General features: G+C 44.4%; 1 protein-coding gene across 8 annotated transcripts in view; it reads left to right on the top strand.

Moving 5' to 3' along the window:
- The window catches only part of gyg2 (glycogenin 2), a 107,811-nt gene that overhangs the window by 590 nt on the left and 83,336 nt on the right, over window positions 1-23,885 (top strand). The gene's annotated exons all lie outside the window — the stretch shown is intronic.

Genomic DNA, 23,885 nt, shown 5'->3' with positions numbered 1-23,885 from the left:
AATCCCCCTGTTTAACGTTACAATTTAGACACGTGCTAATAATCTCATTTGCGCCTTCTCAATTTGTGAGGAAAAAATACGGTTTTATTTTATCTTTCTGTCCCCCTCTGTATCTCTTCTTTGTCCCACGTAGCTTGCGAGGGGACTGTTGCTTAGATCCTTGAAAATATTCAGCGAGACGGGCCTCGTCCGTGGAGCGATGGAGACCGAGTTAACGTTTGGGTCAACGACCTTTCGTCAGACTATCAATGGCTCGGACGAAAGGCCATTGAGTTGACTCATTAACTCATTTGCTCTCGTCACATGTGCAGCCTGACCAATATTTCCAGCATATTTTGAATTCCACATCCGATGCTTCTGTCATGCTGTGCTTTCATGTATGCGTAGAGTTTTCTATAGTTCCATATAGAACAACAGATAGGCCCTTCGGCCCATTTTGTTGTGCTACACGTTGACCATACTTCTTGACATTTCAATTTGGAGGGCTCTGGTCCAGGTGCAAGTCAATGGGACTGGGAGAATAACAGTTCAGTACAGAGTAGATGGGCCAAAGGGCCTGTTTCTAGACAATGACTCTATAAGACATGGAGCAGAATTAGGTCATTCACCCATTGAGTCTGCTGTGCCATTCCATCATGGCTGATTTATTATCCCCCTCAACCCCATTCTCCTGCCTTCTCCCTGTATGATTAACTGTGTGACTCTAGTGCAGATCTAAGAGTCTCTGAAATACTCCAGTGGTATCTGCCTCTATTGCCACTCCTGTGTAACAAAAAAAATCTTACCTTGCATATCCATAAACTTTCTTCCACTCATCTTAAATATATGCTAAATATTAGACATTTCAATCCTTGGATAAAGATACTGGCCGTCCATTTGTGCCTTGTGTAATTTTATAAATTTCTATCAAATCTCCTCCCAGCCTTTGCCACTGTAGGAAAAACAGCCTCGGCTCGTCCACCTTCTCATAGTCCTCCAAACCGGTCAGCATCCTGATAAACATTCACACACTCTCCAAAGTCATCCTGTCCTTCAGTAATGAGAATTTCATATATTGAATTGCATGCAGACTCCTTAAATACAGGAGATCCTGAAGATACTGGAAATCCAGAGCAAAACACACCCACAGTCTATGGTTTTTGGGCCGAGAGCCTTCGTCAGGACTTGAGCACCCTTACCTCTGGTCCTTCTGCTCCAGCACCTACTTTAGAGAGGAATTTTTCTTTTATATTATCTCTTTATTCTCTGCCTTGTATTTCTTCACATTATCTTCATCTGCCCCATATATCAATGTGCTTGTATTCTGCTTCAGTTTATAGAATATTGAACAGGTCCGCACAGAAGCAGGCCCCTTGGCCAACGTTGTTGTGCTGAACCAGTTAAATTAGTAATCAAATGGGCAACTAAACTCCTCCCTCCTGCCTGCATAACATCCATATCCTTCCATTTCCCTCATGTTCGTGTGCTGGTCTAAATGTCTCTTGGAATTCCCTAATGCATCTGCCTCTACCACCACACCAGGCAGCATGTTCAAACATTCACAACCCTCTGTATGTTTTTAAAAAATTTGCTCATCTCAGTTCTTTTGGGCTTGCCTCCTCTCACCTTAAATGCATGCCCTCTGGTATTGGAGTCACTGGCATGTGTCATGAAATTTGTTGTTTGGTGACAGCAGTGCATTGCAATACATAGTAATTGCAAACACCATAAACACAATAAGAAAAAAGTAGTGGAAAAAGAGAGCCAAAAAAAAGTGAGGTAGTTTATATGGTTCATTGTCCATTCAGAAATCTGATGGCAGAGGGGAAGAATCTGTTCCTAAAATGTTGAGTCTTCAGGCTCCTGTACCACCTCCGTGATGGTTACAATGAGAAAAAAGCATGGACTGAGTGACGGGAGTCCTTAATAATGGATGCTGCCTTTTTGAGGCTTTGCCTTTTGAAGATGTCCTCAATGCTGGGGAGGCTGGTGCCCATGATGGAACTGGCTGAGTTTGCAACCTTCCGCAGCTTCTTCTGATCCGGTACAGTGGCCTTTCCGTACTAGATGGTGTTGCAACCAGTTAGAATGCTCTCCATGGTACATGGTTAGAAATTTTGTGAGAGTACTTGGTGACTGTACCAAACCTCCCCAAACTCCTAATGAAATTGCAGTATAGATGCTGCCATGCCTTTTTGGTAATTGCATCAGTATCTTGGGCCCAGGATGGATCTTCAGAGTCTTCAAAAAAATATTCATACACAGGATGTGGGGGTCGCCAGCTAAGCCAGCATTTATAACCCATCCCTAGTTGCCCTTGAGAAGGTGGTGATGAGCTGCCTTCTTGAACGGCTGCAGTCCCTGAGGTGTAGGTACACCCACAGTGCTGTTAGGATTACTTTCTTTTTAGCAGTGGGATAGAACTGAATGGCTTGCTAGGCTATTTCAGAGGGCATTTAAAAGTCAACCATATTGCTGTTGGTCTGAAGAGGTAAGGATGGCAGGATTCCTTCCCTAAAAGATATTAGTGAACTAGATGGATTTTTATGACAATCAACATGGTTTCATGGTCATCAGGTTTTTTTTATTGAATTCAAATTCACCAGCTGTCATGGTGGGATTCGAACTCTTGTCCCTAGTATATAACTGCGTCTCTGAATTACTGATCCAGTGGCAATTACCACTATGCCAAATCTCTCCCAGGAAACTGGATGACACCCAGGAACTTGAAACTGCTCCCCCTTTGCACCACTAATCCCTCGATGATGACTGGTGTGTGTTCCCTTGACTTGCTCTTCTTGAAGTCTTACGATCCATTCCTTGGTCTTAAATTTGGTGCAAAGTTGTCACCGTCTGAAATTCTGCCAACAGTAGTTGTGTCCACTGTTCCCTCTAAGCTGCATTGGTGCATGACCACACAGTGACTGAAAGTTATTTATTTATTGAGATACAGCACAGAACAGGTCCTACCGGTACCTGGCAGCTCATGATTTAACCCCAGCCTATTCATAGAACAATTTTGCAATGAGTAATTAACCTACCAACTGGCGCATCTGCAGACTGTGGGAGGAAACTGGAATACCTGGAGGAAACCCACGTGGTCAAACGGAGAATATAAAAACTCCTTACAGGGTGTCAGGAAATGCTCCTGTGCACATAGCCTTTGTTGCTGCACAGCAGGCATTTTCTTTTGCAGTAAAGTTATTATAAATTGCTGCCCAGTTTTCAGGCCGTGTAAAAAGTAAATAAATTAATTTATTTCCTGCTTAGAGCAATGCTCAGTCCCACACAGCTGTTTTCAAAAATAAAAATTAGGGTGAACGTTGGTTGTGTCATTGGGAAATTTATAGTTGATGGTTGAGCTGTGACTAGCCACACAGTCTTGGGTGCAGAGAGAGTAGAGCAGTGCTGAAGCACACGTCCTTGAGATTGTCAGCGAGGAGGAGACGTTATTACCAACCCACACAGACTGTGGTCTCCCGATGAGAAAGTCAAGGAACCAGTTGCAGAGGGAGGTACAGGGGCCCAGCATTTGGAGCTTGTTGATTAGTAGTGAGGGGATAATTGTATTATACAATCCATGATGATACAATCATCGTGTACTATCATGATTGGGGGGGTGGTGGAGAAGATACTATCTGTCGACTCTATCTATGCCTCTCATAATCTTACCTCGAACAGATCTCTCCTCATCCTCGCTCCAGAGGAAAAAAACTCAAATTTGTCCAACTTGATGTTATAGCATATGTCGTCTAATCCAGGTTCTGTTTGTAGTTGACAAAACTATCCAATTCTGTCCTCTACAAGTTTAGACTGTGGCTAGATCTAGCTTATTTCTTTATAATAAAGATAAAACAGAATATTTAACATGGATCCCTCTATTACAGCTGTTCAATTTCCCCCTGGTCTAAGAAGCAACTATTTACCATTATCCTCTGTTGTAGAAATCTCAACAAGAGTGTGAACCGTAACAATTTCTCTCACTCTGATTCCAAGCTAGATGACATAAAATTTCATTGGCTGATGGGAGTGAAATCAGAACGAATTTCGGCACTGGCAAGAAGAAGTGATGGGTGCAGTTAACGTGGATTGGGCTAGGTTATCTCTGAAAGTAGCCAGCTGTTATTTAGGCAAGTAATTTGAAATATTTTGGCAAAGTCAAGTTTATTGTCATTTGCATCATTGTGCAGGTGCAATGGAAATCTTGCCTGCAGCTGCATCACAGGCACAGAGAGTTAGTTCAGTGGTGTTCACAGGAAAAACATTAATTAAACATAGTATACACAACAGTACAAAAATGCAAGTAGAACCAAAATACAAAGTTCATATTGGGACATAGAACAGTATAGGCTTTTCAGCCCATGATGTTATGCTGACATTTTAACCAACTCCTAAGAACAAACTAACCCAGCCCTCCCACATAACCGTCCAGTATTCTTTCGTCCATGAGTCTCTTTTATCGCCCTCATGCATTCACCTCTACCACCACCCCTGGCAGTGTGGTTCATGCACTTATGCACTGTGATTTAAAAAAAAACCCTACCTTTGACATCATCCCTATACTTCAATCACTTTTTAAAATTATGCCCTCTTGCTGTTTGTGTCCTGGGAAAAAGACGCCTGCTGTTCCCTCAATGACTCTTTATCAATTCCTACACCTCTGTCAAGTCACCCGTCATTGTCCTTAACTTCAAAGAGACAAACTCTGGCTTTTCAATCCAGACAGCATCCTGGTAAATCTCCTCTGCGCACTCTCTAAAGCTTCCACATCCTTACTATTGTGAGGCAACTAGAAGTGATCACACTACTCCAAAGCTGTGTCCCAGAATTGAACATGATACTTTTAGTACAAAGTATCGTATTCCCAAACTCAGTGCAATACTCTTAGTGCAAAGTGATCCTAGTACTGTTATACTAAGGTAGTGATTAGGGTTGTGCCAACTGGTTCAAGAATTGAATGGTTAAAGAGAAGTTGCTGCTGTTGAACATGGGAGTGTGGGACTTAAAGTTTCTTTACATTTTGTCCGATGTGTGGTATGCCTGCAGAGGTGTTCTGACCCATTATCTTAGAATTACCTACCAAATATTGATGGGCCTGGATAGAGTGGATGTGGAGAGGACATTTCCTATATGTTAGGGTGTATTCTGGAGCTAGGGATACAGCAAATGTTAACCTTCAGCAACTAACTTTCAGACATGAACGTGGATTGCAGATTGTTATGAACCCATGGGTTTTGTTTACTGTGGACTGTCGCTTTAAGCACCTGAGTGAGGTGGGACTATGATGTCAGTCACAGGCTGAAGGAGTTTGCTTCAGATTTTTACACAGACAGAGAAAGAGGGAGAGAGACTGGGGAAGCCGGTAGCTTCAGCTTGTCACAGCTGAGGCTTGGAACTCTCCTATGCCCACAAGGGTGGGTTGATCATCGGCACGCAGTGCACAACGAACGTGTGACTGTCACTTCGTATAATCCATAGGAGTGGATTTTGGGATATCTTGTGGGACTACTTGTGTAGCCCTTGCCTGGGTATGTTGTGTGGTAACCACTGGAAGGCGATGTTCCTGTGACAGGTCACTTTTGGTCTTAATTTGTACGTGGACAGATTCTACAGACAAGATCTTCAGCATATTACTTTGTTTTACCTGACATGGAACTTGTGGAATACTTCGTACTCACCTTCTCTCTCCATTACAACGTGGATTACAAATATCCCTGCCCCATCATTTATTTTGTGGATTACTGAGCTTTCCTACTTTGCTGTCTCAAGACTCTAAGCCTTGTTCCCCCAAGCTCAATAGTTTGGGAGTTATATTTACATACATATATACACATAACACTGTTAACTTTTGTTTATCTTGGTTGAGTTATTATATTATAAGTAGATACTAATAAAGATAGTGGTTTTAACATTAAAACCTGACTCAGTGTGAGATCTCTTGCTGCTGGTTTGTTTCTAAAACGTTACAGTTGGTAACAAGATCGAATTTAAAATGCAGCCCTGAACAATAATTTTCCTGGAGTTTGAGGACTAGAGTTGATTGCAAACTAGACATTACTGATTAACATTCATTTTGGTTGTCTGGAGTATGGGTGCGAAGTAGGAGGTGTGTGAAAACTGTATGCAATTCAAAGGAAGTGTTGTAGATACATTGTAACTATAGAATTGTCCTGCTGTTACCTTTAATCTTTAGCATGTAAAAATGTCATGTCATGTTGGGTCGGGAGACCTCTTCCTCCAAGAGCGTCCTTGTTTGTGTTGAACAAAACAATTCTATACCCGTTAGCTTCAGTGTCTCTCCGGTGAATTTGTTCATGTTACAACAGTCTAGGACCAGAGAGTGCAGCCTCAGAATTAAAAGGATCTCCCTTTAGAATAGAGATGAGAAAAAATTTCTTAGCCAGAGGGTGGTGAATCTGTGGAATAATTGCCATAGATGGCTATGCAGGTCATGTAATTGGGTATATTGAAAGTAAAGTTAGGTTCTTGATTAGTAAGGGCAACAAAGGTTATGGGGAGAAGGCAGAAGAATGGGGTTGAGAGGGGAAATAAATCTACCTCATTGGCCTACTGCATCCCATGTCTTTTGGACTTAACTACCAGGATTATCATCTTGGACACTTCCAATCTTAGAATGCTTCCAATCTAGTTTTGTGTGTTATGGTGTGGGTACCTTTGACTTGCCCACAGGTGAGATAGGTGCAGAACCCAGGTGAGTTGCTTGTGAGCTGGTCTTTGTGCAAGTTGAAGCATACAGTGAAGTGCATTGTTTGCATCAACCACCAACACTGTCCAAGAGAATTCACTAATAGGTATAAGTCCAAAGCTCTGGTGTGGAATTTTAAATGTAGAAGGTGGCGGTGCGATGCAGTGCGTGCGGCTGTTCTGAATGAATATCGATATGTGTAACTAGGGGACCATGCACAATCTGGATTTGATGGGGACAGCTGTGAGAAGTGCAGAGGAACATCTGGAGTAACTTCTGAAATGCCTGCTTTGCTGCCGCTGATACTGTGTGATCGAGAATCTCCGGAGAGGAAGGCTCCAAATCCTCGGCTTTGCGTATCGCCTGTTGCCGGGGCTGGGGTCAAAACGCTCGGCAGAGATGGAGCTCGGTGTCGAAGAGGTGGTCGGAGGCTCGGAGTTTTCGGACGGACTCAGGTCGGACTGTGTTTGGATGCTTCCGGGATGCTGCATCGGCAAGTTGGCGGCGCTGGAGGTTTACCGTCTGCATGAGATGATGGGACTTTTGAGAGACTTTGAGACTTTTACTGTGCCATGGTCTGTTCTTATCAAATTACGGTATTGCTTTGCACTGTTGTAACTATATGTTATAATTATGTGGGTTTTGTTTTTAATTCAGTTTGTCACGTGTTTTCGTGATATTCTGGAAAAACATTTTTATCATTTCTTAATGCATGCATTATTAAATGACAATAAAAGGGGACTGCATGTCCTCATAACCATAATCATAAATTTTATTGATCTGAAATTGGAAGAAAACTTTAAGGATGTTGTTTTTCTAAAGAAAATATATATTGAGATCATTAAAATCATTGAGGGGAGGACATATTCCAACATTGTCCGGTCTAGTCTGTATGTAACTCCAGGTCTTCCTTTGTGGTTCAGTGGTTGGTTCGAGCACTGCTGGGTATGGGCCTCACCAATGACACTCAGATCTTGAGAAAAGAATCATTACATGCTAATTAAACAGAAAACTGTCTTCTACACTTCATCCCTCCACAAAGATATGGACCACCCCTTACCTTAAAGCAATATTCAAATGAAAATTTTACTCTACAGTTGTAGGAAAAAAAATGCAGACTCATGAGAGAGTTGAAACAAAAGCAGAGAAAAAGTGGGAAGACATGGCAGGTCAGGCAGCCTCCACAGTGAGAGAAACAGTCTGCCTTACTGCAACCTTCTCGGTTTTTATTTGGGGTTTCTTTCATCTGCATCTTTTTATTTTGTTTATCGATAATGGAAGGTGGTGTGTAGTTGAGTGGAAGATATTGGGGATGAATGGAGAATATTTGACTATAGGGTGTGCTACCTGCCTTGCGCAAGCATTTTACTAACGTGTGGGTGCATTAGGTGTTCATTTCAATATGTGGCAACTTTCTAAAATAACAGGAAATCACCTGAACAATGCTTTTCTTTTAGGTAAAGTGTTTTGCAAAGAGAACATCTTTTTCTTTGACCTCACAACTTGCTAAGTGGTATTGTTAATTGATTTCAGAAGTAAAAGAATGGGAATTGGTGTCAGGTTGACCCTGGAGTATATTTCCTCACAGCGAGTTGATGATAGAATGATGATAATGCATTACCAGATGAACATTATTATAAATGAGATTTGGATTCCAGTCATCAGCTTGTACAAGAGTATAAACCAAAAGTACACCAAATAAATACATAAATCCTTCTGTGTGGAATTAGCTGTGTAGATCCTACAATGCACAACTGGCCTCTGGAGATGCCTAGAGTCATGCAGCACCACAGTAGAGAAACAGGCCCTTTGCCCCATCTGGTCTGTGCCAAACTGTTCTTTTGCCTTGTCCCATTAAACTGCACTGAATTGTGACCCACCATACCCGTCCCCTCCATGTACTTATCCAAATTTCTCTTAAAATGTTGAAATTGAACCCACTTTCACTGGCAGCTCATTATATACACACACACACACACACACACACACACACCCACACCCAAGTGGAAGTGTTTCTCTCAAACAACAGGAATTCTGCAGATGCTGGAAATTCAAGCAACACACATCAAAGTTGCTGGTGAACGCAGCAGGCCAGGCAGCATCTGTAGGAAGAGGTGCAGTCGACGTTTCAGGCCGAGACCCTTCGTCAGGACTAACTGAAGGAAGAGTGAGTAAGGGATTTGAAAGTTGGAGGGGGAGGGGGAGATCCAAAATGATAGGAGAAGACAGGAGGGGGAGGGATAGAGCCAAGAGCTGGACAGGTGATAGGCAAATGGGGATACGAGAAGATCATGGGACAGGAGGTCCGGGAACAAAGACAAGGGGGGGGGGGGACCCAGAGGATGGGCAAGAGGTATATTCAGAGGGACAGAGGGAGAAAAAGGAGAGTGAGAGAAAGAATGTGTGCATAAAAATAAGTAACAGATGGGGTACGAGGGGGAGGTGGGGCCTAGCGGAAGTTAGAGAAGTCGATGTTCATGCCATCAGGTTGGAGGCTACCCAGACGGAATATAAGGTGTTGTTCCTCCAACCTGAGTGTGGCTTCATCTTTACAGTAGAGGAGGCCATGGATAGATTCCCCCATTTCACGTACAATTCCTCCGTCTCCGCCGCATCTGCTCTCAGGATGAGGCTTTTCATTCTAGGACGAGGGAGATGTCTTCATTTTTTAAAGAAAGGGGCTTCCCTTCCTCCACTATCAACTCTGCTCTTAAACACATCTCCCCCATTTCACGTACATCTGCTCTCACTCCATCCTCCCGCCACCCCACTAGGAATAGGGTTCCCCTGGTCCTCACCTACCACCCCACCAGCCTCCGGGTCCAACATATTATTCTCTGTAACTTCCGCCACCTCCAACGGGATCCCACCACTAAGCACATCTTTCCCTCCCCCCCTCTCTCTGCATTCTGCAGGGATCGCTCCCTACACAACTCCCTTGTCCATTCGTCCCCCCCATCCCTCCCCACTGATCTCCCTCCTGGCACTTATCCGTGTAAGCGGAACAAGTGCTACAAATGCCCTTACACTTCCTCCCTTACCACCATTCAGGGCCCCAAACAGTCCTTCCAGGTGAGGCAACACTTCACCTGTGAGTCGACTGGGGTGATTTACTGCGTCCGGTGCTCCCGATGTGGCCTTTTATATATTGGTGAGACCCGATGCAGACTGGGAGTCCGCTTTGCTGAACATCTACACTCTGTCCGCCAGAGAAAGCAGGATCTCCCAGTGGCCACACATTTTAATTCCACATCCCATTCCCATTCTCACATTTCTATCCACGGCCTCCTCTACTGTGAAGATGAAGCCACACTCAGGTTGGAGGAACAACACCTTATATTCCGTCTGGATAGCCTCCAACCTGATGGCATGAACATCGACTTCTTTAACTTCCGCTAGGCCCCACCTCCCCCTCGTACCCCATCTGTTACTTATTTTTATGCACACATTCTTTCTCTCACTCTCCTTTTTCTCCCTCTGTCCCTCTGAATATACCTCTTGCCCATCCTCTGGGTCCCCCCCCCCCCTTGTCTTTGTTCCCGGACCTCCTGTCCCATGATCCTCTCGTATCCCCTTTTGCCTATCACCTGTCCAGCTCTTGGCTCCATCCCTCCCCCTCCTGTCTTCTCCTATCATTTTGGATCTCCCCCTCCCCCTCCAACTTTCAAATCCCTTACTCACTCTTCCTTCAGTTAGTCCTGACGAAGGGTCTCGGCCTGAAACGTCGACTGCACCTCTTCCTACAGATGCTGCCTGGCCTGCTGCGTTCACCAGCAACTTTGATGTGTGTTGCTGGAAATGTTTCTCTTAAATGTTTCACCTTTCACCCTTGACCTATGACCTCTAGTCCTCGAGTCACCCAACCTTAGTGACCATGATTGTTCTTGGCAATTTTTTTCTGCAGAATTGGGTTGCCATTGCCACCTTCTGGGCAGTGTCTTTACAGGACAGGTGACCCCATTATCAATATTCTTTGGAGGTTGTCTACCTAGCATCAGCGGTCACATAACCAGGACATGTGATATGTATTAGTGCATCAGCGGCTCATACAGCCATCCACCACCTGCGCTTATGGCTTTATGTGGCCCTCATTTGTTGGGGGGGGGGGTTGCTAAGTTACGTTGCTCCTTGCATGAGAGTGACTTGCAGGCTAGCCCAGCGGTCCCCAACCACCAGGCCGCGGACCGGTACTGGCCCGCAAAGCATATGCGACCAGGCCACTGGCTGCGAGCCGCGAGGAAATGATATGATTTGGCGACATGAAATGATATGAGTCAGCTGCACCTTTCCTCATTGCCTGTCACACCCACTGTTGAACTTTAACGCACGCGAGGTCATCAGTGACCCAAGACGTGCAAAGGAATGGGTCCGTGACCTACTTGTGAATGTTTCCGGTGAATCTTCCATGTCAGCGCGGGAAGAAGATCAACTCCTCGAGCTTGCAAATGACAGTGGGCTGAAAAGAAAGTGACATAACATCTCTGCCGGCATTCTGGATCAAAGTCAAGGCTAAACATCCTGAGATAGCCACAAAAGCAGTGAAAACGTTGCTTCCATTTCCAACATCATACCTCTGCGAAGCAGGGTTTCTGCGATGAATGCAACGAAAACTAAATTGCAGAATAGACTGGACATAACAAACCCCCTTCGAGTATCGCTGTCTCCCAGCACCCCTCGATAGGACCGTCTTGTTGCAGGGAAACAAGCCCAGGGCTCCCACTGATTCAGCGATATTGGTGTGTTGCAATGATTTTATATGTTCATACAAGGAAAATATGTGCTGTGTTTAATATCCAAACATTACTTAAAATGTTATGATGCTATTGACTTATAGGTGACTTATAATTCTGTGCTCCCCAATCTCCGGGCTGCGAAGGATGCAGCGGTACAGCGGTGGCCGGAATGCACCCAGCACATCTTCAAGAAAAAAAAGCCAAAATAAACAAGTTTCTTCCAGCATCTGCAGAATTCCTGTTGTTTGAAATAAACAAGCTAATTATTTAGGTGCTGCCCGGCACGTAAATGTCGGCCCAGATCAGAGGCAATTGCCGATTGCGTTGCCTCTGATCTGGGCTGGTACTTACGTGCCGGGCAGCACCTAATCAATTAGCTTGTTTATTTCGGCTTTTTTTTAAAGACGTGCTGGGTGCATTCCGACTACCGCTGCTGTGAAGAATGGAGCGGTACAATGTATCAGCTCGCGGCCCGGAGGTTTGGGACCACTGTTACAATTGACTTATCACTATATTCATGCGAGGAAAATATGCGCTGTGTGTTTAATATTAAATTCGATAGATAAACCCCTTTAGAAACGAAATTGAGTGTATTAGCCACTTATAAGTGACTTATCACCTATATTCCAGTGGTGATTAACACCCAACCCCCTTCCCCCGATTGGCCGGTTTGCCGGTCCGCAAGAATATTGTCAATATTAAACCGGTCCACAGTGCAAAAAAGGTTGGGGACCCCTGGGCTAGCGGATGGAAGGAGCACCTTACAGCTCCTTTGGTAGAAACTTAACTCCACCTCACCACCGTCTCGTTATAGGTATACATCACATAAACTTTCTTTGGCTCCTTATCCAATCAGCAGAAATTCTACTCTTTCCTCCCTCTGTAATCTCTTTTGAAATACACATAAAATTCACTTCAAAAACTTGCTGTGGAGGTGAGTTTTGGTTTATGGACTCAAAGATTTCTCCTACCTTTCTCATTAGCTACATTGTTGTATGGATATTTAAGTCAATCGGAACAATGACATTTATGACATTATTAGACTGGAGCTGGGTATGGGGAGGGGAGTTAATTGGGAGCAGCTGTTCGTAGTTGATTTGACATCTGACATGTGGAAAGTTTTTTTTTAAAAGACCAGTTGCTCAGAGCTTGGGACAGATTTGATCCAGTAAGGAGGAAGGACAACTTGGCAGGGTAATGGAATCTTCGATGAGTAGAGAGGTTATGAACTTTGTCAAAACAAAAAGAAAGTGTACGTGTGGTTCAGAATTAGACAGGGCACTTTAAGAGTATAGAAATGGCAGGAACGAGGTCGAGCATGGAATTAGAAGTTCAAAGAGGTCTTTAAATATCATTGGCAAGTGGGTTTCAAGTGAATATCAAGGTATTTTATACCTGTATTAAAAATTAGAATAACTAGGGAGAGTAGGATCCCTCAAGGAAAAAGGGATCTTGAGGTCCAAGGCCATTAACTCACTGAAAGGGGCCACACAAGGAAGGAAAATGGTGTGTGGTTGCCTTCATTGTTTAGGGCACTGAGTAGAAGAGTCAGGAAATTGTGTTGCAGCTGTAGAGAGCTGTTAGCATTGTATACTTCAAAACTTGGAGTTGACATCATCATCATGTGCCATGTTGTATGGTGTAGGCAATCATGGTCACATGACCATGGTTGTTTTTTGAAAAGTTTTTGACAGATGTGGTTATCATTGCCTTCTGGGGAGTGTTTTTTCAAGATGGTCTACCCCAGCCACTATCGATACTCTTCAGAGATTGTCTGCCTGGCTTCAGAGGTCGCATAACGAGGACCTGTGATATGCACCTGCGGCTCAAATAACCATCCACCTGCTCCCATGGCTTCAGGTGACCCTGATCGGTGGTGGTGGGGGCGGTGGGGGCTTAGCAGGTGCTGCATCTTTCCCAAGGGTGACCTGCAGGCTAGCGGAGGGAAGGAGCACCTTAAACCTCCTTTAGTAGAGACTTATCTCCATCCCACCATCCAAAACTTGGAGTATTGTGTGCAATTCTGCTTATCCCATTACAGGAACAATGTGCAGGCTTTGGAAAGGGTGGCAATAATATTCAGTGGATGTTGGCTGGATTAGCGGGTAGAAGCTTTAAGGGCAGGTTGGACAAACTTGGGTTGATTTCTCTTGGAGGCTGAAGGAAGATCTGATAGAAGCTAATAGTTTGAGAGTCATAGAGTAGATAGTCAATCTTATTTCCAAAGTAGAAATGTCAAGAAAGAAGGCGTGCATTTAAGATTAGAGGGTAAGAGTTCAAAAATAAAGATTTAAATATTAGTTTTGTCACATGATGGGTTGGAGATTGGTATTTGCCAACGGAGGTGTAAGGCGCTTCTTTCCTCTGCTAGCCTGCAGGTCACCAATGGGCAAGGTGTAGCACCTGCTTAGCCTCCCAATCAGGATCAAGTGAAGCCACAGGAGCAGGTGGTGGATGGTCATATGAACAGCTGGTGCATATCACAAGTATGTGACTACTGATACCAGGCAGACAATCTCTGAAGAGTGCTAATAATGGCTGGGGTCACCTGTCCTGTAAAGACACTGGCCAGAAGAAGGTAATAGCAAACCAATTCAGTAGGAAAATTTGCCAAAAAACAATCAGTCATGGTCATGGAAAGACCATGATCTCCTTCATCATACAGCATGACACATAATGAATGAACATTGAAACATAGGTAAGAGTATGTACTTTGTGACAATGACCAACACAGTTTGAGGGGGTGCTGGGGTGGGAGGGGGTGCAGCCCATAAGTGTCAACATGTTTCTGGTGCCAACACAGCATGTCCACAACTCACTAACCAGAATCCATGTGGCTTTAGAATGTGGGAGGAAACCAGAGCACCTGGAGGAGATCCATGGAGACATGAGAGAGATATGTGCAGGGCAAGTTTCATTTACACAGAGTGTAAATGCTTGGAAAGGGCTACTGGGAGCAGAGGTGGGGTCAAGTGGAAGCAGATACTATAGTGGTGTTTCGCAGTTGTCAGATACAACATGCAGGGAATGCAAATGTACGGATTATGCACAAGCAGAACAGAATTAGTTGAATTTCACATCTTGTTCACTGCAGACATTGTGGGCTGCATTGTGTTCTGTTCTAAGGTTTCATGTAATTCAAGTGTCCTGTGATTGTTTTATGGTTGCAAATGGTGAGTGAAAATGGGATCTCCTGCAGCACCCTAGTGTAATTACTAATGCAGCCACTGGAGACAGTTAGATTGTCCTTCCATTCCTTTCCTTCCAACCATCAGTGACAGACGGTCCTTGCCACTGAAGTAGTGATACTTACATTTCTTCCAGCTTGATGCATTACATTGTGTTCATGATGTGGTTTTCTTGACATTGATGATAGATTTACTTTGAACTTTGATTTCTCCAAAGTACATATACGTTAGCCACGCAGGCAGGGGATTAGTGAGGGAGGCCACCAAGAGACCTATGACAACTCTGGAAGAGTTACAAGCTTCAGTGGCTGAGATGAGAGAGACTGCACATACAACAACTGTTGCCCAGGTGCTTCACCTGTCACAGCTTCATGGGAGAGTGGCAAAGAGAAAACCACTGTTATAACAAAAAACTCCCATGAAATCTCAGCTAGAGTTTGCCAGAATACATGTGGGAGACTCTGAAGTCAGCTGGAAGAAGATTCTATCGTCTGATGAAACCAAAATTGAGCTTTTTGGCCATTAGACGAAACACTATGTTTGGCATACCCCAAACACTGCACATAATCAAAAACACACCATTCCTACCATGAAGCATGGTGGTGGCTGCATCATGCTGTGGGGATGCTTCACTGCAGCAGGCCCTGGAAGGCTTGTGAAGGTAGAGGGCAAAATGAATGCAGCAAAGTACAGGGAAATCCTGGAAGAAAACCTGATGCAGTCTGTAAGAGAACTGCGACTTGGGAGAAGATTTTTCCAGCAAGACGATGACCCCAAGCATAAAGCCAAAGCTACACAGGAGTGGTTTAAAATCAACAAAGTTAATGTCCTGGAATGGCCAAGTCAGAATCCAGACCTCAATCCAATTGAGGATTTGTAGATGGACTTGAAAAAGGCTGTTCACTCATGACCCCCATGCAATCTGACAGAGCTTGAACAATTTTGTAAAGAAGAATGGGGGAAAAATTGCAGTGTCCAGATATGCAAAGCTGATGGAGACCTATCCACACAGACTCAAGGCTGTAATTGCTGCCAAAGGCGCATCTACTAAATACTGATTTGAAGGAGGTGAATACTTATGCAATCAATTATTTTGTGTTTCATACTTGTAATTAATTTATTGCACTTTGTAGGGATCAATTTTCACTTTGACATGAAAGAGTCTTCTTTTTCTATTGATCAGTGTCAAAAAGCCAAATTAAGTCCACTGTGATTCAATGTTGTAAAACAAAAAAAAAAATGAAAACTTCCAAGAGGTCTGAGTACTTTTTGTAGGCACTGTGTGTCACCATTTACAACCCTGAGATTCATTTTCCTGTGGGCATACTCAATGTCCAAGAACTGTGATCAAATCAACGAACGATTGCACCCTGTAGGGTGGACAAACAACCAATATGCAAAAGGCAACAAACTGTGCAAATACAAGAGAAAGAAAAATAATAAGTAAGTAATAATTATCGATAATTTGAGATGAAGAGTCCTTGAAAGTGAGTCCATAGTTGTGGGAACAGTTGGGGCAAGTGAAGTTAACCCCTTTGTTTCAAGCGTCTCTTGGTTGAGGAGTGATAACTGTTCCTGAACCTGGTGGTGTGGGCTTTGAGGCTCCTGTACTACCTTCCTGGTGACAGCAGCGAGAAGAGAGCATGACCTGGGCGGAACGAGTCCCTGATGATGGATGCTGTTTTCCTGCCACAACGCTCCGCACAGATGTGCTCAGTGGTGGGGAGGGCTTTATCTGTGATGGACTGGGCTGTATCCACTACCTTTTATAGGGTTTTCCATTCCATTGGTGTTTCAATACCAGCCTGTGTTGCAGCCAGTTACTACACATCTATAGAAGTTTGTCACAGTTTTAGATGTCATACCAAATCTTCACAAACTAAGGAAATAGAGGTGCTGCTGTGCTTGCCCAGGGCAGGTTCTCTGAAATGATAACACCGAGGAATTTAAAGCCACCTCATTTTCTGTCTGAGCACTCTACGCCCTTCTGGACTGTATATGAAATTCTACAACTTCAGTTAACTGACTGGCATCCCTCCATATGTCTCAGACCTAGCTATTTCTGCATTGATCAATTATTTTTGGCTTGTTTTCTATCTCCATTAGCGCAGACTGATCTGGGCATGCTCTGCAGCCGTGCATTCTCCAGTGTTTTGCAGTCTTTCATTTGTATCATTACCCTATCAGGTTTTGTTGTTTTCTCTCTTTAACTGTCCCCATCAACCAGATGATTACTGTAATTTTTATCCCCATGGCAACCCCATTTTCACCTAATCAGATATTTGCCTTTATCTTGTCCACCCCTCCTATATATTCAAGAACTTTTATTAAAAAAGAACCTGTTTTTCTCTCTTGAGCAACACATACAAAATGCTGGAGGAACAGCAAGTCAGGCTGCATCTATAGAGGGGAATAGAGAAGTGGCTAGTAGAACTACTTGCAGTACAAGTGGCCCGGGTTTATTCCCCGCCTATGCCTGTAAGGAGTTTGCACGTTTTCCCCGTAACCGCATGGGTTTCTTCTGGGTGCTTTGGTTTTCTCCCACCATCCAAAGACGTACTGGTTGGTAGGTTAATTGGTCATTGTAAACTGTCCTGTGGTTTAAATTGGGGGATTGCTGGGTGGTGCAGGTCAAAGGGCCAGAAGGGCCGACTCGGTGTTGAATAGCAATAAATAAATATAGTCCATGTTTCGGGCCATAAGACCATTAGACATAGGAGTAGAATTAACCATTCAGCCCATCCAGTCTGCTCTGCTATCCCTCAGGGCTGATTTATTATCCCTCTCAAACCCCATCCTCCTGCTTTCTCCCCATAACCTTTGGCCTTACTAAAAAGAGCCCTTCAGCCTCTGCTTTAATTATACCCAAGACCCTTCATCGGGACAGCTTACCTGTTGAGTTCCTCCAGCATTTTGTGTGTGTTGCTCAAGATTGCCATCATCTGCAGAATCTCTTGTGTTTGGTTTTCAGAATCGGAATCGGGTTTAATATCACCGGTGTATGTCGTGAAATTTGTTGTGTTTGCGGCAGCAGTGCAATGCAATTCATGATAATAGAGGGAAAAAAAAATTGTGATGTAGGGTCTTTGAGTGGAAGCATTATCACTATTTCTCTTTCAGATGCTGCCCGACCTGCTCAGTGTTTCCAGCATCCCTTGGTTGCTGTATAAAAGACAATTTTTAAAAAATTAATTTTGAAAAGCCTTCAACAGGAATGGGTAATACTGGCCTTATCAGCACTTGATGCCCACTTGTATTGTAAGGGTTAATCTTTGTGCTTGTCTAATATCTTCACCATTGTGGCCTTGGGTGTACGTGAACTGGCGGCAGAAGCTTTGATTATGACCATGGGATACAATATAACAGTGAGAATACAAAATTATGGGGGTACGACTGGAAACATAAAGGTTAGGTGAACACAAGGGTTGGATGTGAAGACTGGTAACGAGTGATGGTTGGTTGATATTTGGTAGTTTGAACTGGTGCAGGTGTATTGATCTACTTGTGCAGCATTCCATATCGGTGGACGGGGATAAAAATAGAGCTTTTGGGGGGTATGGAGATTTTCAGGGTTTCACTGGGCTGGTTGCAACTGGCACCATGGACTGGCAAAATGGGAGATGTGCTGCAGTGAGAGGGACCTGTGCGTACCTAGATAAGTGTTTTAATTTTTAGAAACATAGAAAACCTCTAGTACAATACAGGTCCTTCGGCCCACAAAGCTGTGCCGAACATGTCCTTACCTTAGAAATTACCTAGGGTTACCCATAACCCTCTATTTTTCTGAGCTCCATGTACCTGTCCAGGAGTCTCTTAAAAGACCCTATCGTATCTGCCTCCACCACCATCGTCGGCAGCCCATTTCATGCACTCACCGCTCTCTGCGTGTGTTTAATAAAAAAAAAAACAAACTTACCCCTGATATCTCCTCTGTACCTACTTCCAAGCACCTTAAAACTGTGCTGTCTCGTGCTAACCATTCCAGCCCTGGAGAAAAAACCTCTGACTATCTGCACGATTAATTCCTCTCATCATCTTATACACCTCTCTGTTCTGTTCTAACAAACAAAGTTTTGACTAGAAATTGGAGTTTGTGTATTACTGCCTATCTGAGCCAGACCGAGAACATTTTGGAGTGATGTAACATTTTGGAGTAGCCGGCAGGATAGGCTGAAAGGCACAATTTGCCCGAGAGAAGATGTAGCATTAAGAGAACTGCTATAGGAACTTGGAATCATAATGGGCGTATTGTCATGAAATTTGTTATGTTTCATTACAATGTAGGCATAACAAGTTACTATAAGTTGCATAAAAATAAAATAGTGCAAAGGTTCTCACTGTTGCTATCTGGAAGGAGGTACAGGAGCTTCAGCACTCACACCGCCAGGTTCAGGAACTGTTATTACCTCTCAACCTTCAGGCTCTTGAACCAAAGGAAATAACTTCACTTGTTCCATCATTCAAATTTTCCCGCAACCTATGGATTCGCTTCCAAGGGCTCTTCCATCTCATGTTCTCAATTTTTATTGCTTTATTTATTTATGTATGTATGTATGTGTTTGCACAGCTAGTCTTTTGTATTGTATACTGGTTGAACAAAAGACAAATGGTCTTTCATTGATTGTATTATGTTATTATCCTATTATGGATTTATTTAGTACGCCCATAAGAAAATAAATCTCGGGGTTGTATATGGTGATATATATGTGTGTTGGCGCATGGCCAAGTGGTTAAGGTGTTCATCTAGTGATTTGAAGGTCGCTAGTTGAGCCTTGGCTGAGGCAGTGTGTGTGTCCTTGAGCAAGGCACTTAACCACACATTGCTCTGCGACGACACTGGTGCCAAGCTCTATGGATCCTAATGCCCTTCCCTTGGACAACATCGGTGGCGTGGAGAGGAGAGACTTGCAGCATGGGCAACTGCTGGTCTTCCATACAACCTTGCCCAGCCCTGCGCCCTGGAAACCTTCCAAGGCGCAAATCCATGGTCTTGTGAGACTAACGGATGCCTATAAATAAATATATATGTGTACTTTGATAATACGTTTACTTTGAACTTTGAAAAGGGGATTAGTGAGATAGTGTTCATGGGCCATTCAGAAATCTGATTGGCAGAGAGGAAGAAGCTGTTGCTAAAATGTTATGTGGGTTTTCATGCTCCTGTACCTCCTCCCTGATGCAATAAAGAGGACATGTCTTGAATAGTGAGGATCCTTAATGATACATGCTACCTTCTTGAGTCACCACATTTGGAAAATGCCCTTGATGGTGGGGACAGTTTAAGTTCATTGTCATCTGACTGTAAATAAATACAACCAAAAGAAACGATGTTCCTCTGGACCATGGTGTGCCCACAAAACTGATATCACACATAGCACATAAACCAAATATTATTGCAAATTGGGTAATAAAATATTTCAAAGTGCATTTTGTGTGCAACACAGGTAAACAGCTGATTGTCCTAGTGCTGAGAGCTTGGTGGCGGCAGAGTATTCATTAGTCTCGCAGTGGAGGGAAGAAGCTGTTACCCAGTCTAACAGTCTGAGTCCTATTACTTTTGTACCTCCTTGATGGTAGTGGGTTAAAAAGATTGTGGGGTGGGTGGTAGGGATCCTCAGCAATTCTTTAGGCCCTTTGTCTGCAATGCTGATGGTGATTGTCACAAATGGGGTTGGACAGAGACCCCAATGATCCCCTCGGTGGTTTCACCATCCTCTGTAGGGGCTTGTGATCCGATGCCTTGTGGTTTCCATACCACACATTGATGCAGCCAGACAGGTCACTCTTGTAGAAAGATGTTAGAATGGGTCAGGGAGCATTGCACAATTCAGTCTCCTCAGAAAACGTAGTCACCTTTTTGACTAGTGAGGAATTGTTGTGGGTTCATCCATTATGTGCACACCAATATGCACTTCACTCTCTCCATAGCAAAAGCTATTGATGTGCAATGAACAATGGTCAACCTGCGCCTTCCTGAAGTCCGCAATCATCTCTTTTGTCTTGTCCATGTAGAGACGCAGATTGTTGTTCTCACACCATTTGACAAGCCTCTCTATCTCCTCTCTGTATGCCATTGTTGCTGATGAGGCCAACTATTGTAGTATCATCAGCGAACATGATGACGTAGTTTGAGTTGAATCTGGCAGTGCATTTGTGAGTCAGCAACGTGAACAGCAATGGACTGAGCTCACAACCCTGGGGGTCATCAGTCCTCAGCATGATGGAGCTTGAAATGTTGCTGCCAACTCATTGGGGTCTTTCCATCAAGAAGTCTAAGATCCAGTTACAGAGGAGGTGTTGAGTCCCATTGAGGACAACTTTATAGGCATCCATTAGTCTCATGAGACCATGGATTTGCACCTTGGAAGGTTTCCAGGGTGCAGGCCTGGGCAAGGTTGTATGGAAGGCCAGCAGTTGCCCATGCTGCAAGTCTCCCCTCTCCACGACACCAATGTTGTCCAAGGGAAGGGCATTAGGACCCATACAGCTTGGCACCGGTGTCGTCGCAGAGCAATGTGTGGTTAAGTGCCTTGCTCAAGGACACACACGCTGCCTCAGCCAAGACTCGAACTAGCGACCTTCGAGTCACTAGACAAACGCTTTAACCACTTGGCCACGCGCCAACACACAAGGACAACTTACCCACGATCATTCCTCACAGGCTGGTGTTAAACAAGTTGAAGTTGATGAATAACATCCTGGTGTATGAGGCCTCGTTTTCGAGGTGGGACAGGCCGGAGTAGAGGGCTGAGGCTATGGCATCATGAGTGGATTGGTTTGAGTGGTAGTTGAAGTGGAAAAGGTCCAATGTAACTGGAAGGTGGGATTTTTCTGCGATCCGTCGCCAGCCGCACAGAGCACTTCATGATTGTTGAAGTCAGTGTCAATGATTAAGCCCGTTACTGTCACTCTGTTGGGCACCAGGATGACGGTGGCTGACTTGAAGCCTGTAGGGACAGTGGACTGGGTTGTGCCCGTGCTGGAGATAGCTGAGTCTACCCCCCTCTGCAGCTTCTTTCGATCCTGCACATTGGAACCTCCATATCAGACAATGATACCCACGGTACCTCTATAGCAATTTGCTGCAAGCAACACCTGCCACCTCTTGCCTCCTCTTTGCCCTTGAGAATGGAAGCAAGCTACCACTTCAGACCACAGCATTCCTTCTGGTGAAGGTGCTTCCTGAATCCTCTCAGCAGGAAGTTGCAAGTTTAAAACTAGTAAAATTAAAGACATCCGTTAGTCTTGCGAGACTGTGAATCTGCACCTGGAAAGCCTTCACTCTCCAGGGCGCAGGCCTGGGCAAGGTTATATGGAAGACCAGTAGTTGCCTATGCTGCAAGTCTCCCCTCTCCACGACACCAATGTTGTCCAAGGGAAGGGCAGTAGGACCCATACAGCTTGGCAACAGTGTCGTCGCAAAAGTAAAATAAGGAACAATGATGTGTTCACTTAGATGCAAATCTGCAGGTTGTGATATTCCAAGGTGCTTGTTGCTCTAGTGGTTACAAATTTGGAAGTGATACGGGATTGGGTCAGTTGAGTCGATTTAGAGCTCGTTTGTTTGCTCATTATGTGCCATGTCCTATGATGTGGGTGATTATGCTCTTTCCAAGATCATGACAGTGCTGCCTTCTGGACAGTGTCTTTACAAGACGGGTGACCCCAGCCGTAATCGATACTCTTCAGAGATTGTCCGCCTGGCATAAATGGTCAAACAACCAGGACCTGTGATATGCACCAGCTGCTCACATGACCACCAGCACCTGCTCCCATGGTTTCACATGATCCTGACTGTGGGTGGTGGGGGGGGGGGCTAAGCAGGTGCTACACCTTGCCCAAGGGTGACTTGCAGGCTAGCAGAGGGAAGGAGCGAGCACCTTACACTTCCTTTGGTCAAGATGTGTCTCTACCCCTCCACCCTCAGATTTAGAGCTACAGCATGGAAATGCGCCTTTCCGCCCATTAAATCAGCCATCACTAACTCATTCACATTAATAATCCATAGATCATAGAACATTACAGCACTATGCAGACTCTTTGACCCATGCTGTTGTGCTGACCTTTAACCTGCTCTAGGATACATAGAAACATAGAAAATAGGTGCAGGAGTAGGCCATTTGGCCCTTCGAGCCTGCACCGCCATTTATTATGATCATGGCTGATCATCCAACTCAGAACCCTGCCCCAGCCTTCCCTCCATACCCCCTGATCCCCGTAGCCACAAGGGCCATATCTAACTCCCTCTTAAATATAGCCAATGTACTGGCCTCAACTGCTTCCTGTGGCAGAGAATTCCACAGATTCACCACTCTCTGTGTGAAGAAGTTTTTCCTAATCTCAGTCCTAAAAGGCTTCTCCTTTATCCTCAAACTGTGACCCCTTGTTCTGGACTTCCCCAACATCGGGAACAATCTTCCTGCATCTAGCCTGTCCAATCCCTTTAGGATTTTATATGTTTCAATCAGATCCCCCCTCAATCTTCTAAATTCCAACGAGTACAAGCCCAGTTCATCCAGTCTTTCTTCATATGAAAGTCCTGCCATCCCAGGAATCAATCTGGTGAACCTCCTTTGTACTCCCTCTATGGCAAGGATGTCTTTCCTCAGATTAGGGGACCAAAACTGCACACAATACTCCAGGTGTGGTCTCACCAAGACCTTGTACAACTGCAGTAGTACCTCCCTGCTCCTGTACTCGAATCCTCTCGCTATAAATGCCAGCATACCATTCGCCTTTTTCACTGCCTGCTGTACCTGCATGCCCACTTTCAATGACTGGTGTATAATGACACCCAGGTCTCGTTGCACCTCCCCTTTTCCTAATTGGCCACCATTCAGATAATAATCTGTTTTCCTATTTTTGCCACCAAAGTGGATAACTTCACATTTATCCACATTAAATTGCATCTGCCATGAATTTGCCCACTCACCCAACCTATCCAAGTCACTCTGCATCTCTTAGCATCTTCCTCACAGCTAACACTGCCACCCAGCTTCGTGTCATCTGCAAACTTGGAGATGCTGCATTTAATTCCCTCATCCAAGTCATTAATATATATTGTAAACAACTGGGGTCCCAGCACTGAGCCTTGCGGTTCCCCACTAGTCACCACCTGCCATTCTGAAAAAGTCCCATTTATTCCCACTCTTTGCTTCCTGTCTGCTAACCAACTCTCCATCCACACCAATACCTTACCCCCAATACCGTGTGCTTTAAGTTTGCACACTAATCTCCTGTGTGGGACTTTGTCAAAAGCCTTCTGAAAATCCAAATATA

Source organism: Mobula birostris, chromosome 7, assembly GCF_030028105.1.
Source record: "Mobula birostris isolate sMobBir1 chromosome 7, sMobBir1.hap1, whole genome shotgun sequence".
NCBI classification, from domain to species: domain Eukaryota; kingdom Metazoa; phylum Chordata; class Chondrichthyes; order Myliobatiformes; family Myliobatidae; genus Mobula; species Mobula birostris.
This window is presented reverse-complemented; position numbering and strand designations above follow the sequence as displayed.